Raw genomic sequence first — 17,975 nt, 5'->3', positions numbered from 1 at the left:
TTCACTAGAAACACTGGCTCATAAGAGAGATTTCTTTGTGAATCAGACTATACAGAACGTGTATGTTTTTCATTGACTAGAAGAATCGGCTCATAAGAGTCATGTGTTTGTGAATCAGAAACTGGTCCGCTTGTATGTGTTTCATTCACAAAAAGAATCAGCTCATAAGTGTCCATTGTTCATGAATCGAACTACACTGGTCACGTTGTATGTTTTTGATTCACTAAAAAGTACTGCTTTATAAGAGTCATTTGTTTGTGAATAAGACTACGGTTGTTGCGCTGTTTGTGTTTGATTCACTTAAAAAAGGCTCATAAGAGTCATTTCTTTGTGAATCAGACTTGGTTGCATGTGTTTTTCATTGGCTAGAAAAACCAGCTCATAAGAGTAATTTGTTTGTGAATCAGAACACATTCATCACGTCACGTTTGTTTATACATGCAGGCATGAGGACAACTCAACAGAAAGACATTTCTTGTCATTATTTCACAGTACACAGTCTTTTCATCACATTCACCACAGACTGCAAAATCACATTCACTCAGATAAAATATAGCGAAACAAAAACGTACTGCCTTTATTACTGTATAGGTGTTTAAGTCTTCCTTACAAGTGGCAAATATATAAAACGTTCTTGCTTCTTTGAAATAGTACAATATGATTTCTTTTTGACTGGCATGTTTTCATAATATATTTTGATTGTTTACAATATTAAATTGTTTGTATGGTGTTTCATACTTTCATAAAATAAAACTTTTGCATCAAAGGTGGATTTATGGTCTTCTGATGCTTACGCTGAAACTTCATGCATCAGGATGACGGTGTTTATAATATGTCTCACATGTCAGCATTGAACACATACCCTCAGGGCCTCCTGCAGCCCTCGCTGGACAATTAGACCAATGCAACACCCCCTCCATTTCCCCCTGCACCCCTCCCCAACCCAATAACCCGCTGTCCTCACCCCAGTCTCCGCTCTTTAAGGAGCAGACCTCCATCAGCGCACAGGCTGTATCAGATGACCTCATTACCCTGGCCTGTCCTCTAAGGATTCAGCTACTGCTAACTGTCCATCAGCAGTTCACCATTTACAGCCCCAATAGTGCTGCGTGTGAGACAGCGGTGGGTGATTGCTTAACTGCGCTGTGCACTGAACAAAACAATAAAATGTGATGGTACTCATCCTTTTAGGATGTTTGCTTCTGGTCCTTTTGTGATTAGCTCACTTTAAGAAAATGCAAACAGACAGTTTGGAGTGTTTTTATTAAACAGTGCTATTTCAGAACAAAAACTTATGTTATTGGCCGAGCACCCAAAATCCAGAAAATCAAAAAAATTAGGAGCACAGTCAACAATTTAGGAGCATCTTACAGGACAATGTTTGTCTCAAATTTATTTCCAGGGGCTTTTTTTTTTATTTTTTTTTTACCTTTGTAGGGGCATTTTTTAAAACCTTATTAAATGTATCATCTTTCAGGTCAAATTCTTAAGTTTATATTTATTTAAATAAATTAATTAGAAATTAAGAAATATTAAATGATTTTTGCACAGATACATAATTTTTTTTTTTTTTTTTAGTTAATCATAACACAACATAGACAATGCATACAATTCATTCGCAGTAAACTCCTGCTGTGTTTAGCCTCAGGTTGGACAAAATCCAAAATCAGGATTTTGTCCACCTCAAAAGCACTGTTCAGTTTGGCATATCTTTGAGTAATCACTCTCTCTTCATGTTGCCATCATGTCTTTGAGATTTGGAAATGATGCATTACTGTTCCTTTAAAGAGGCCATATTATGCCCTTTTTAAAGTCTTGATTTAGTTTTTGGGGTCTAATTGTATATAGGTTTTCATGCTTGAATGAATAAAGCCCCATTGCCCCCTCATACTGGAAAATGCAATGTGCTCTGATTGGTTGGCTGGACCAATGTGTTGTAGTTAGTCAACTGCCCCTTACCATAACTGCAAGTTTCAACATACTACTAACACAACTCAACCAGGCTTCACCCCCTTTATTTTGTGTATGCCTTGGGCAGGAATTGCCACCTGATGTCACCTGTTGGAGTTTGGGTTCCTTGCCGCTGTCACCTTTGGCTTGCTTAGTTGGGGACACTTGACAATTGACTTGACATTTGATATTCAACAGTATTCTTGACATTTATTCAACAGTGCTTTGATCTGCCTGCATTGACACTATTCTTTAAGAGCTGCTGTGCAGCAAAAAATATGTACCAGTTATCAATGTAAAGCTGCTTTGACACAATCTGCATTGTAAAACGCGCTATATAAATAAAGGTGACTTGACTTGAGGAATTATTTAAATGAGGATTTTATCAGTTCATAATTCTGAAAAGAAAATAGTACTCAAAGCATAAAAAAAATCATAGAAAGTAAACAAAACATAGGTAAGTGATCACTGGAATTACCATTTTTTAACTTAAATTTTTTTAGGTTTTGTGCATGATTTAGCAAAGACAGCAGATTTCAAATCAAATATTTCTGGGGGGTCCTTCAACAGCCAAGAAACTGCCCTTAAGATGAATACTGACGGATAACTTTCTCCAGGTATTATAGAACCCTTTGATGCTAACCAGTCAAACCTTGAATCTTTGTATGGAAGAAAGCAGGAAGAGCAGATGTCTTCCTGATCATACCATGCAGTCTTCATTAAATAAATATAAAACACAAAAAGCATAAAGAACTGACAGAAAGTGAGCAAAACACGAAAATAGAAAGATGTGACCGACAAATCCGGTTTAATGGCTTTGAGCAGCGTCTTAATGGAATACAGCGGAAAGAGCAGACAACCTCATCATTTGAACATGCAGTCTTCATTAAATCAATAAAAACAAGAACTGATTTCCTCAGAACAGCAAAATGAGCATCTGATAAAATCATACGGCACTTTAAATGATTCTTAAATCACTCATTGATATGTCTAATTTGTTTGACTTGCCAGGGGAAGTTCTCAAAGAAACAGTTGGTGTAGATTTGAACAGGCTTTTGGGCTTTCTCTTAGATTCAGCATTCCTGTGTTTCATTAATATGCCATATTTTCACAAGGGTTCCAAGTGGTTGCCATGTGTCTGAGATCCAGACATGTCATGCTAATAATCCTGAATACATTGTTGAATTTGAACAATTCTTTTTTTCCTTTTTTTTTGTGTGTGTGTGTGTGTGGGGGGGGGGGGGGGGGAAAACAGATATGATCTGATTTATTTGGGAATCAGCGGTTCGGAGCACCAAAGTCACGTGATTTCAGCAGTTTGGCGGTTTGACACGCGATTCGAATCATGATTTGACACGCTGATTCATAACGCTCCAAAGCTTTGCAGTGTTTTGAAATCGGCCATCACTATATAAGTTGTTATTTTATTTTTTTGGCAAACCAAAAATATTCTTGTCACTTTATAATATTAATATTGAACCACTGTACTCACATGAACTGATGTAAATATGTTCTTAGTACATCAATGGATCTTGAGAGAGGAAGTGTCATTGCTGGCTATAGAGGCCTCACTGAGCCATCGGATTTCAACAAAAATATCTTAATTTGTGTTCCGAAAATGAATGAAGGTCTTACGGGTGTGGAACGGCATGAGGGTGAGTAATAAATGATATTATTTTCATTTTTGGGTGAACTAACCCTTTAAGTCAGGCGCGTAGGGGGAAATCTACCACAAACGCCATGAGGGTGAGTAATTAATGACAGAATGTTATTTATTGGGTGAAATAACTATTTGAATTGCATTTCTAGTCTAAAACAGTTGAACAATGCATATATATTCGCTCTGACTCGGATACAGCTAATTCAATCAGTGAAGGATACATCCTACCAATTCAAATGGTAATGCTGAGTTTGAAAGTCCTTTCGAATGATTCATTAAAAGGACAGGTTCATACAAGTCATTTGTTCCTGAACGGGATTCACTAAATTTTTAAGAGTCATTTGTTCATGAATTAGACTGCACAAGTTGTGCTGTATGTTATTGCTTTTAGCTTGCAAGGACAACTTGCAACGTGTTTTCTTGACATTATTTTGTAGTACACACCCTTTTATCTTATTAAATTCAATTCAGACTGCAAACTCTAGTGAATATGACTTAATTTTGGGGGTGGGCTGTAGATTCAGCAACACTGACGTAGATTCAGCATTTTGTTTTGTTTTGATTGACAGGCAGTGCAGTCCAGTCCAGCTGGCCAGTGCTTATGTCATTTCCGGAATGTCAAGGTCACTCGCTATCAGGCCTCTGTTGCTCCTTGTTTGGACGCTTTTAAAGTGATTGTCAGGATTAAGATACGTCTCGTTTCAACCACTGCAAACAAGAATCTCATTTCTAACTTTAGCATTTAACTAGCGTACATTTAGACTGCACCCGGGGTTTCAGTTAAACTCGTTAAACCTGTCACACGCTGACTAGTGCTGGAAATGAGTGTGGATCGTCACCTCCAGGGTCAGAGGGAACAGTCACGAAACGGATTATGGAAGTCTGAGACCCGACAGCCGTCAGTCGCTGAGGGAGATTAGAAAGATCCAAAGGTGGCGGCCCGGACAGGAATCTGACACAGCAGGGGAATGATGAAGGGGGTCTGTGCTGGTCGTCACAGCATGAGATGTTAGGAATTAACGTATGAAGTGACGTTACTAGTCCTCTTCTTCCTACTGGGTATCAAATATTTAACTGCTTCTCCAGTGACTGACAGTGTAGCACCTGATGGTAAATATATAAATGAGCTCAGTTTAGTATGCAGTGGCCGTGGTTGATGACAGCTATAGTAGGATAAAAATATGTAAAGAACTCGCTGGATTTAACACTGACCGTATGTACAGAAAGAATTATGCTTTTATGTGATTTCTGAACCATTCAAACAGCATCACTTTCTTTTCTTTTTTACCTTAATAAAATGTTCTTAGCATAAAATACCAAGTTCTGTCATGAAAGTCTCGATGACACAACCTGATGACTTTCACATTGTTAACTACATGGCCCAAGCTGATTTGTTTCTGTCACATCTGCAGCCAATGAGCTTGCTGCTCAACATTTAAATAGCTAGTTAGCATTTGCTATAGCAGTTTGCAGTGCCTCCACTTTTTTTAATGACAACATATCCATTTGACTGCATGGTTTTCTTTTTTGGCTGGCTTGCATACTTTACACAACTATTTGTCTACTGAGTAATATGTCAGATGAAAACCAAAGAGCTTTGGGGTTTGAAATGCAGGTTCCTCCAAAAACCGCAACCCCGTTGCCACCCACTTTGTCTTAAGATCTCTTAGATTACAACAGGACAATTGTTAAGTTACTCACAGCGAAAATGTTAATAAATGAAGCACTGGCAGTTTGTTAGTCATTTTTTTAAATAGCACTCTGTCTTTGTAACTGTTTGGTAAACCATTGAAGCATTTTTCTCATTTAAAAGACACATTTAAAGATTTGCCACAGGGCCAGATGTCATAAACAATTGCTAAACTTTTATTCAGATTGATTTGATTTGTTCTGAGATTTCTATTCAACACCATAATCACAAAATGAAACGATTAACTGCTAGATTAGTTCTGCATGAACAGATTCTCAGATTTTCTGCTGAATTTGCCTTATGCCTAAGGCATTATGGGATTGTACTGATGCTGTAACACGAATATAAAATGCTCTCCAGGCCTTGTGAATCCACAGGACGGGTCGTTTTGACACTGATAAGCTCATACAGCACAGAACGGTGCATCCTGTCTCCTTGCGTGTGACAAGAAAGCACTTGTAATGTCCAGGAAAACAGTATTTCGTGAGCAGTGTGTTTAAAGGGTACCATGGTAAGCGTGAGAGGGAGAGTGTTGTGTGATTCACTGTAGCACTGTTTGCATGCATCCACTGCACACACGCACAACGATGGTTATATTGAGATGTTTCTCTTTCTGTTGATAACTGCCACTTGGTGTGGTAGACAAAGAATGTGTGGAATGCTTGGACCCAAACACTCAGACCACCGAGCTAGTTACAATAATGAACTTTAAATTTGAATCTTTTTGTATCTTCATTAGTGTTGCACCAAAATGTTTCTGAAGCCAAAAAGAAACTTTATTTAATTAATGAATCAGATTTATTTAATAAACAAAACACTCAAATAAAAAAATGAGTTGTATATAAACATTTAATTTGCACTTAAGGCAGGTTTTTTTTGTGCAATCTTTAATGGTATAATTATGTTTCTACTCCAGTTCATTGTTGAAACATAAATATTTAAACGGTGGCTGCATAAAAACTTGCTTTCACAACAGATTTATTCAAACATACATTAAATACGCCTATTAAATAACAGGTTAAGTAAAATATAAATGAATATGTTGGCCTAATAGTGCATATATTTATCAAAATGTTCCTCTCTAGAGTTTTTTTTTTTTTTTTTTTTTTTCTAGTTGACTAATGAGCTATGGACATAGAATTTCTTTCCTAAGGTAAATGTAATGTTATGTGACAAAAGCTATTGTTAAGGCTATTTTTATGCTGATTGAATGATTAATTGAGTTGCAGTGATTCTGATGTTCTTTCATGTTTATTTCGTGCTCTATCTTTTAGTAAAGATGAAGAGATGATTGGTTCACGTGCGCTCTTCACACTGTTTCGGTCAGTGATTTCGCCTCTCCAAAACCATTTCGGCTGAACCCTAAAATTCATTTTTTGCCATGGTGCAGGTTTTTTTTTTTTTTTTTTTTTTTAAATCAGGTATCAGTTATGTTTCATTTCAGTCAAGTATCAATTGTGTCACAGATGTTTCTCCTCAAATTTTGTAGGAGAAATAGACCCTTTTGAGACTTGCCATCAGTGCACTGAGCAATAAAACGAATGATTGTTTTGGTCTTGGAAACATTAGATGAAAAATGTTGTTCATATTGATCTTTGATATCTTGGCTTTTTTTCAGAAAAGTCACATTTGAAATTTTTAGCAGACACACATTCAGCAGTATTTACAGAAGGTGTTTTAGCTTCACATATGAGAAACACATATGAGAAACACTTATATATAAACTATAATACCATGTTATTTTTAATAACCCGAATTGTTAAAAGAGGCAAATGTTTGTGTCTAGGAGGGATTCTGCTATCTTCACATACAGTATGGGGAAGTTGTGTCCAACATTTGGGTATGAGGACAGAAAAGTGTGTGCCTGCCATGATGGAGGCGGTAAATGGCCCTAGGCATCAGCATGTTCGTTGATGTCCTTATATGCCAAGACAAGTGTTTTGAACTTGATCCTAGCAGAGATAGGGAGCCAGTGGAGTGAATCTGTGACTTTGACATGACCTGGAACAAGTGGCAATATTCCATAGTTATAAAGCTGAGGACATCATGATTGGAAGTTCAAATATCTGTTCAGAAATTCCTGAGAACATCTTTCATTTTGTTTGTAATCGTTTGTTAGAGATTGGGGGTCTCTGGGGACTTTCTGTCTGCACAGCTTTAGCTTGATTCTGTCAGTTTGGTGCATTTGGCCGACACTTTTATCCAAAGCAATTAACACTAGCACTACCGGAATTCTATAACTACTAGAACTGCCAATAGCGGTCATTTTGACTGTTCATACCAGACAGCAGTGAATGTCATTTTTGTCATGTTATATTTACTTCAAAGCTTCTATGGTCATGTTTTATGAAAAATGTGGGGTAATTTAAACATACATAATATAATATGTTCGTGATATTATTGTGTAAGAGCTACTAGACCTCCCACAAAAGTGCATGCCGCAATTTGCTTTCCGAAATTTGCATCCGGCAAGCTGGAGATCAAAGTTTTTCACCGCAGTTAAAATGTTGTTTTTGAAAGTCAAAATGTCAACAAATATAAAATGAAGCAGAATATTTCGTTAGATAAAAACATATTGTGAATTTTGGAAATGATTACATCTATCTTTATTCAATACATTTTGACTTTTGGAGTTTACAATGCTTTAGCATTATCGGAAATGTTTGGACCACACGAATCGGAAACAATTTTATGCAGAATCACTATTTATACTAATCACAATTATCTCTGAATCACTCTCAGAATCAGTGTCAGACGAACTGTCAAGAGACCAAGAGACATCGCTCTCTGCTCCTCCATCAGACTCTGCATCATCAATGTTCTCAAGCAAGGATAAAACCTCAGTGACAGTCATTTTCTTTCTTGTTGCCATTTTGACGGTAAAGCTAAGTTTTAGCTTAGCAAAAGCATACAAAACTGCCAGAGAAAGGTTGCTAGGCAACAGCTACGCACATCTTTAACGGCGGGAAAAAGCGCTGAGGAGATACAACGCCTGTAATATGTGCGGTCAAATTGACCGCTATGGCCATTTAAGGTAGAAATACTCAGAACTCTTTTGTGTTTTGTAATTTTAATAAAATAACAATGTTAAAATAAAATGTACATTAATTTAAGAAAAGTCATGGAACTGTAGTTATATGGGTTTTATTTCAACAAAGTTATTACATTGCAAATCTTTAAAACGGTCAAAATGACTGCCTTGGTAGTTCTAGTGTTAACATTGCATTCAAAGCATATCAGTTCATGCATTTGCTGGGAATCAAACCTATGACCTTAGTTTTGGCAGTGCCATGCTCTACAGCAGGGGTCGACAACCTTTTTGTCATGAGGTGCCATTTTTAAGTTTCCTAATGAATCATTTGTATAAATACACAAACATGTTTTAAATGTTCTTAATGGCTAACACAGAATGAAAACTGAAATTTCTGTCTCCGCAAAACGAATATAAAACTAATCTTCAATTCCCGTGCTATATGCAAGTTTAATGGAGTTCATGTCAAAGAAAACAAGATATGAGCTTCATTTTATTAATCATTAGCCAATTTCAATAAGACCGCGATATTTTAGTGCCACTACTTAGTGCCACCTACATTTCCTGACGGTACTGAGACTCGCACCCGCAACCTTCGGGTTAAACATAAACAGAGTTTAATGTTCAATAGGACTCAATATACTTGATTGGATATCTCCGAAATTTAAAGCATTAACTACGTAAAGCGGATCAAGCAGTAAGCTGTCAGTAAATTGCGTGCTTTCATTGACTTGCACAGTTTAATTCTCACACTTTAAAAGTGCCCTAGAATTCAATATTGAATTTATATTGGCATAGTTGAATAACAAGAGTTTAGTACATGGAAAAGACATTCACTGAGTTTCAAACTCCATTGTTTCCTCCTTCTTATATAAATATCATTTGTTTAAAAGACCTCCGAAGAACAGGCGAATCTCAACATAACATGTTACGTAACAGTCGGGGTGTATGCCCCCAATATTTGCATATGCCAGCTCATGTTCAAGGCATTAGACAAGGGCAGAACGTCTGGATGCGCACAGCTGAATCATCAGACTAGGTAAGCAAGCAAGAACAATAGTGAAAAATGGCAGATGGTGCAATAATAACTGACATGATCCATGATATCATGATATTTTTAGTGATATTTGTGAATTGTCTTTCTAAATGTTTCGTTAGCATGTTGCTAATGTACTGTTAAATGTGGTTAAAGTTACCATCGTTTCTTACTGTATTCACGGAGACAAGAGAGCGTCGCTATTTTCATTTTTAAACACTTGCAGTCTGTATAATGCATAAACACACCTTCATTCTTTATAAATCTCTCCAACAGTGTGTAATGTTAGCTTTAGCCAAGCAGCATAGCCTCAAACTCATTCAGAATCAAATGTAATACATCCAAATAAATACTATACTTACATGATCCGATGTATGCAAGCAGTATGCATGACGAACATCTTGTAAAGATCCATTTTGAGGGTTATATTAGCTGTGTAAACTGTGTTTATGCTGTTCAAGGCAAGTGCGAGATCCGGGGGAGGGGGAGTAGGAGATTTAAAGGGGCTGCAACCTATATATTGGTGCATAGTTAATGATGCCCCAAATTAGGCAGTTAAAAAAATGAATTAAAAAAAATCTATGGGGTATTTTGAGCTGAAACTTCACAGACACATTCAGGGGACACCTTAGACTTATATTACATCTTTTAAAAAGAAGTTCTAGGGCACCTTTAATTGTATTTATTAACTCCTAACTTTTTAAAACAAGCTGTGTTACTGTGAGGAACGATTACCTCAAAATGTAGATCTGTATGCAGGTATGAAATACTTTATCTGAATGAAATACATACACCACTCTTACTTTTGCTCATGTGCCAGTGATCACCCCTCTGCTTGCATTCGTGCCATAGGTTGCCGACCCCTGCTTTACAGGAACGCAAGATGTGTGTGTGATATTATGGACAAGAAGTGGTCTCTAAAACCATCTTTGTGAGTTCAGATGTGAAAAGTTAGCAGTGTTGAAGTTGCTGTGGCATGTAGCAGCTGGGAATTATCGTAAGCTGTTCTCATACCATCTCTTTTCCTCCTTGTCTCTTTTTCTTTCACTGTCTCTGTAGTATCCTTTTATATGGTTTTGATGAATGTAGATTAATTATTTTACAGAAAAAAAAAATCAACAACACTATAGATTGATTTTATATAAAGCTAATTATACATACTGCAGACCAGGGTTATTATAATTAACTAAATCTAATCCTAAAACCATAAAAAAATAAATGTTGTTGCTTTAAAAAATAAATATTAACTGAGTAAAATAAAAACTTATTTCAGCTAAGGCAGCCTTTCTCATTTTCATTTAGTTTAACTTGATGTAACTAAAACTGAAATTATTAATAAAAACGATATGGATATTTAAAAAAAAAAATAAAAATGACAAAAACACACAACAGTTACTAAAACTTTGAGTAAAATTAAATGAAAATGGAAAATATAAAAATAAAAACATTCAAAATAGTAATATAAACTATAATAGTATCTGAATAAAATAAATGTTTTGAATTTTTTTATTTAAAATAATTATTGTTTACTTGTGTATATTATTTATGAAGTTATAAGTGTCCACAAAGTGAGGTTTTGACAGTCCTCCCCCCACCCCCTTCCCCCTTAAACTGTAGCTAGTAAGAATGTACATGGACATACACTGAGCCCAAGGTCATCCTGTCCAGTTGGGTGTGGGGACAGCTGTCCTACACTCATTGATGATAGAGTTTGGCTTCCTCTCAAGACTGTTTTGAACAACAGCCCCTTACAGAGGTCAGTAAACTCTCATACCACTGTCAGAGTCTCTTCAACAGCTGATGAAATGTTTTACTTATTAAATTATACAATTATACAGACATGTCAAGGAAATCATACTACACCACATGGCCTTTCTGAGTCCTTGGGCTATAATGTTATCAGTTGTCAAAATGGCTCATCCAGATTTGAGCTTTCATCTCATTTTTACATTTATTCCTCACTAAAAAAATTCAAATAACTAAATTAACTATGTAATTGTAAATTAACTTGGGGCAATTGCTTTAATGGTTAGAGAGTCAGTCTAGTAACCCAAAGTTTGCGGGATCAATTCTCAATACTGGCAGAAAATGACTGAGGAGCCCTTTGAACAAGGCACCTAACCCCCAATCGCTCCCCGGGCGCCATATCAAAATGGCTGCCCACTGCTTCAAGTGTGTGTGTCCACGGTTTGCAGTGTGTGTGTTCACTACTCACTACTCCTAATGTGTGTGCACTAACTTGGATGGGTAAAATGCAGAGGACATTTATATATATGCTGGTTGCTCACCCTGTATTTATGGGAACATCAGTAAGCCATGTTGTTTAGCTTGGCACTTCCTTTATGTTGTCCCATGTCAGAGGGGGGTTTAGTTGGTCAAACATTATTTAAATATACACAGGGAACATATTGAATTACCAACAAAGTGTCACTCCATCTCCACTGTGTGAATTCCACAGTGCAATGTCCTGCGTTTCTGTCTTGCACATACACTGACATTGTGCTGGGAAACCCTTAATCACCTTGACCACTCATACTGCAGGTTTACATACTTCCTGTATGGCAGAATTGCCCTAATCAGTGGCCATGTTTTGATACTGCCCGAAAGGCCAGAGTTGTGGCCGGAGAGGTTAATGAGGATCAAGGAATGGAGGTTTTTCCAGAGGACTTTCTCACATGTCAGCAGCTGTATAGTGTCACGCCAACCTAGGATGATGTATGAAATCTCCAATGCTCCAAATGCGGAAAGAAGGAGGGGGATTCATGTACCGCATGTAGTTTTTTTTTTTTGGTGTAATCATAGAGCTTGCCATTGAAATTTTAATTAAACATTGCCAAAACAATTAAACAGAATTAGCTTTTGTGTTACTGTAATTTGTCATACAAGACATTTTCCCTCATAGTGTTCCATTTTTATATTTTTATTTTTTTAATTAGTGGAAATTTTTTTTTTTTTTGTGAGAAATAATGTAATATTATATACTGTTCAAATGTTTGGATTTTTTTGATCATCAAGTCTCTAATGCTCACCGCGACTGCATTTATTTGAATAAAAAATAAAGTAAAACACTTGATATTGTGTAATATTATTTCAATTTAAACTAAATATTTTCTATTCTAATATATTTTCTATTCTAATATATTACGTCACATCATTACTCCAGTATTCAGTGTCACATGATCCTTCAGAAATCATTCTAAGAGGCTGATTTGCTGCTCAAGAGACATTTCTTATTATTATCAATGTTTTAAACAGTTGCAGCTTACTATTTTTGTGGAAACCTTATATAGTATGTGTGTATATGTTTTTAGGAATTGTTTGATTGGCAGCGTGGGCCTCAGGAAACATTTCTTTCTGTAAATTTGTGCCAGACAGGAGGTACCAGCTCATAAAACCCTGAGCTTACAGCCTCTAGCATCCTACACGCATAAACACACACACATACACACATTGTGCAATACCCCTGCAGAGATCCTCTGCCCTCAATAGACAGGATCCCTGCCCCAAAAGGAGGAAGTCGTAAGCTCATTAAAGTAAGAAGTTAATGATGTGGTTCTTCAGGCCTTTGCTAGGAGGCTCAGAGGAACAAGCCATGATTCAAAATACAGCTGATGTCCTTCAAATCAAACATTACACTTTTATTTCACTTGAAGATTCTGTCTGGTGTCTTTATTAGTTATCTGGAAACTAGCAGAGTACATTTAAGTGTAGATTACATGATTTATTTCAATTTGGAGTATTTCAATATTTAGATTTTTTTGGATGATGTTTATGTTCATGTGGAATATTGTGTTTATTCCTTGTAGATGCTTTTTTTTTTCTTTTCTTTTTTTTTTTTTTTTAGATCAGATTCATCCACAAGTTTGACTGCTTCACATTAAGCCTTTTCTATGAGGCATGACTTGGACGTCAACTGTAACCGTTATACATGCCAAGTTTACACTCAACATGTTGGCCTATATGTTTACTCCATAAACATGTTGTTATGTGCTGGCACACAGCTTCATCTTGATTATTTGAATTGTATGCATCTTGCATAGATGATATCCATTGCTTTTGAAGTATCATTTGAACCAAACAATTCCAGGTTTTTGTTGCAGTCTCTTAGATCTGATTGAGTGGATCACGGTCCATTAACTGAGGATTGTGCTGGTATCGCTGGTCCGTGGCTTGTGCGTGTGGCCAGAGGACTGTAGATGATAATCTCTCTGATGGACAATGCATTAGTTTCAGCAGTCTGAACAACCAGCTTCGCTGGATCAGTAACATACTACCTTTTAGCATCTAATGTTCATAATATTCAGCAGGCACATGGCAAAAAATGACAGCACAGGATCTGGAAAAGGTCTGGTATGGCATGATGTGTTTTCTTCTCTTAGGCAATTTCTTAGATGGCCAGTAATTTATATTAGTGAATTTATAAGCTAATAAGATGCACTGGTCTGTCATTTTTTCTCATTCAGAATATAATCATGCTCAGACAAACAGCATGCATGATGCGAGTATGACATTGCTTTTAAACAAAAGTTCTGTCATGACAACTCTCTTAGAGTTTGGCATGGTAATGGATATGACAATGTTAATGTATTTGGTCTTGGTGGAAAATCTGCTCCGCTGCTGCTACTTGGAGACTTGCTACTGCCAATACAGTGGCATGCGAAGGTTTGGCCACCCCTGGTCAAAATTTCTGTTAATGTGAACAGTTAAGCATGTGAAAGATGAAGTTACAGATGACACATTCCCTTTATATATACTTTTTTTCAAAGATTTATTTTCTGTGTTTTTGCCTTTATTATGATAGGAGAGTGATTAGACAGGAAGCGAAGTGGGAGAGAGAGGTGGGGACGGGATCGGGAAAGGACCACTTGAACTCGGGTCGCCCGAAGTGCATTGGCGCTACATGTCAGTGCACTGCCCATGAGGCCATCGGTGCCACATTCCCTTTATATTTAATTTTCCCTTTATATAACATTTTTTTTTTTTTTCATCTTCTACATTTTCAAAATAACAGAAAAGGAAAAGTACAAAATTCAGAATTCAGCAAAGGTTTGGGCACCCTGCACAGTTAGTACCTAGTAGCACACCCTTTGGCATGTATCACAGCTTGTAAATGCTTTTTGTAGCCAGCCAAGAGTCTTTCAGTTCTTGTTTGAGGGATTTTCACCCATTCTTCCTTACAAAAGCCTTCCAGTTCTGTGAGATTCCTGGGCCGACTTGAATGCGCTGCTCTTTTGATGTCTGTCCACAGATTTTCAATGATGTTTAGGTCAGGAGACTGTGAGAGCCATGGCAAAACCTTCAGCTTGCGCCTTTTGAGGTAGTCCATCGTGGATTTTGAGGTTTGTTTAGGATCATTATCCATTTGTAGAATCCATCCTCTCTTCAACTTCAGCTTTTTTAGAGATGGTGTTATGTTTGCTTCCAGAATTTGTTGGAATTTAATTGAATCTATTCTTCACTCTACCCGTGAAATGTTCCCCATGTCATTGGCTGCAGTACAACCCCAAAGCATGATCGATCCACTCCCATGCTTAACAGTCGAACGGGGGTCCTGACTTGCTTTTCTACTAATCCTACGAGCAGCAATTCTCTCTGATATTTTTCTTGGTCTTCCAGACCTTATCTTGACCTCCACTGTTCCTGTTAACTGCCATTTATTAATTACATTCCGAACTGAGGAAGTCGGTACCTGAAAACACGTTGCTATCTTTTTATAGCCTTCTCCTGCTTTGTGGGCGTCAATCATTTTAATTTTCAGAGTGCTAAGCAGCTGCTTAGAGGAACCCATGGCTGCTGATTGTTGGGACAAGGTTAGAGGAGTCTGGGTATTTATAAAGCTTTGAAATTTGCATCACCTGGCCTTTCCTATTGATGACTGTGAACAAGCCATGATCCTAACAGGCTAATTAAGGTCTGATACCTTGGTCAAAGTTATCTGAGAGCCTCCTGGAGTCTCCTGGAGTTCCCATTCTTTTGCAGTGCACTGCTTTCCCCTTTTTCACTCTTTTTCACATCTGCCTTTCGGAGATCATTTCATTCCACCTGTTTAACTGTTCACATTAACAGAAATTTTGACCAGGGGTGCCCAAACTTTCACATGCAACTGCACATACACAGACATGACGCTGTGAGCATGTAAGACATACTGCTGCTGCACAAAAAGCATGCATGATATTACATGTAGCAGATCTATACAAGTGGAGCTGGGGAAGGTGAAGGGCTTTTGAAAGCACGCTGCAAACTGCTACAGCAAACATTGACCAAACATTTTAATGTTGAGCAGCGAGCTCATTGGCTGCTGATGCAACAGAAAACAATCAACTGTGCCATAAAGAGAAAATTGTGATTGTGTCATCTAGAGTTTCAAGACAGAACTTTGAATTTCTATAAACAAGACGTTAATATGAACATTTCCTTTGATTTTGGCCAATGAAAATAGTTCTAAACGAACCAAGCAGAATCAAGCACTGTTTCTTTGAGCAACACACAGTTTTGAGTGAGTCATTCATTTTTAAGTGAATCACTTATAAACAGTCACTTGTTTAGTTCCTGAATGAATTAGTAGGTTTGACGGAATCAGCTGACTGAATGACTCACTTATCACATTAGGCCTATATTTTTATATTAAAATATTTTGTATCTAAAAGTGATTAGATGTAGGATTTTTGCCATTCAAATAATAAAAACAGGTGAAGACTTGCATTGACTTACTGCAAGTACAAATTGAGTTTCTGACAGCCAAGTAACACCCTAGCAACCACATAGCAACACTCTGGCAACCACACACAGAGGGCCCTATAATACACCCGGTAAATTAGTAAATGCATTTGCACCAGTTAGTGCGCTCATGGGCTGGTCTAAAAAAGAGGTGTGTTCAGGCGCATTGCTATTTTAAGGAGCTGAAAATAGACTGCGCGTGAACTACGGCTCTGTCTATTTAATGCCGCTCCATTTGAAAGCAGGTGATGGTGATTTAGCAGTAATCAGGGAACCGGTTTTACTGATGAAATGTGTGTGACAAAAGCATTCAATATATCGCCCAGCCCTAATGATGAATAGACATTGCGTGTATTAGAATTAGGCTACCTATTTTCAATTCAGCCTATTACTACTTATAATGATGAACGAAATTGGCTAATTAATTAAACAATCGTGCCAATACACACACATATATATTAACTGACTCATCGCGCGGAGCTATTTGAAAGCCTGCATTTGCAAGCCCGCTTTAACTTTGCACACGAGCAGATCGGTTTCTTTGCTTGAAAAGCGTTCAGCTTTTCCGCCAACAAATTCCACCATGTAAATAGCAATCCGCCATGGCGCGAGCACTTCTTGCTCTTAAAGGGAATGGAAGATGACACTCTGATTGGTTTATTGAACGTTACGCCCATTACTCATTAAGAGAATAGAGACAACCTATTTCAATAGAGACAACCTATTTCACGGACCGTTTTTCCATCGTTAAAATAGCAAAAGTGGATTTGGACACGCCCTGAGTGCACCTGCGCCGTGCGCTTTACACTTTGCGTTTAGAACGTTAAAATAGGGCCCAGAAAATGTAAAGATCAAGTCATAAATAACATTTCCAATTTGCTGGTTCTTATAAATACTGGAATATCATTGTGCATCAAAGATAAAAAAAAACAAAAAACATTTCAATGAGTTAGTCTGTAATAAATAATGCTTGATTTCAGTCATGTAAGGTTTCCTGTCTGACACACGTTTTCAGACTGCTGTAGATGTGGTATTGTCAGGCCCAATTAGCATCTAAAATACATGTCCTCTCTGCTCTTTAAAAGCACTTTATTTGGGAATGTGTGAACTGTGGCCTTTTCTATCATGCTATGTGGACACATGTGTGAGTGTTTTATGGTGTTTGATGCCATTTCTTCTCTCACTCTGCACACCTGTGCACATCCACTGACACCGTGATTGACAGGTCATTTCATCAACATGGCACATGTGCTCGATACTCGTCTGATTGACATGTTCAGGCAGCTTTAGCCTTTGCCCCGTGCTCTGTGCCGCCCCCTATTACAGACCTGAGGTCAGTGTATCAAGACAACAGAAGTCTTGAGTGGTCGTAAGGTGATGACACCCCCTTTTTTCATTTTCATGTGCCTTTTTTGAGGTGGAAGGAGCAGGTTTATCAGATGGTGTAGACAGATGCTCACTGTTCGTAATCAACCCCACTAACATCTGACCTCACAGCTGGACTGCATAGACCACTGGATCAAGAAGCTGATGTGTGTGTGTGTGTGTGTGTGTGTGTGTGTGTGTGTGTGTCTGCGTGAGCATGAAAGAAAGAGAGAAAAAGAGTCCTGTTGTAATGGTACTCAGAACAACAGTAAGATTTACTTACATTTCAGGTGGGAGCCATAGCTGTGGGGCCAAGTGCTCTGACATACTGTGCGGTTGCACTTCTGGTGACACGGGCTCGAGGTCCTTTCCTGGTCCAATTCCCTTCTCTTTTCTCATTTCCTGTCTATCCTCCTACTGTCCTATCAAAATTAAGGCAAAAAGGCATATCTAAAAATAAAATAACTTTTATTTTAGACACAATATTAATACAGTTACATTACAATTGTAGCTTGAAAATAGCTCC

The 17,975-nt window shown here is 37.5% G+C and overlaps 1 protein-coding gene across 1 annotated transcript in view; it reads left to right on the top strand.

Annotated features, from left to right (window-relative positions):
* Positions 1 to 17,975, top strand: part of col23a1a (collagen type XXIII alpha 1 chain a) — a 163,829-nt gene that overhangs the window by 17,362 nt on the left and 128,492 nt on the right. The window lies entirely within an intron of this gene.

This window comes from Chanodichthys erythropterus, chromosome 1 (assembly GCF_024489055.1).
Source record: "Chanodichthys erythropterus isolate Z2021 chromosome 1, ASM2448905v1, whole genome shotgun sequence".
NCBI classification, from domain to species: Eukaryota; Metazoa; Chordata; class Actinopteri; order Cypriniformes; family Xenocyprididae; genus Chanodichthys; species Chanodichthys erythropterus.
This window is presented reverse-complemented; position numbering and strand designations above follow the sequence as displayed.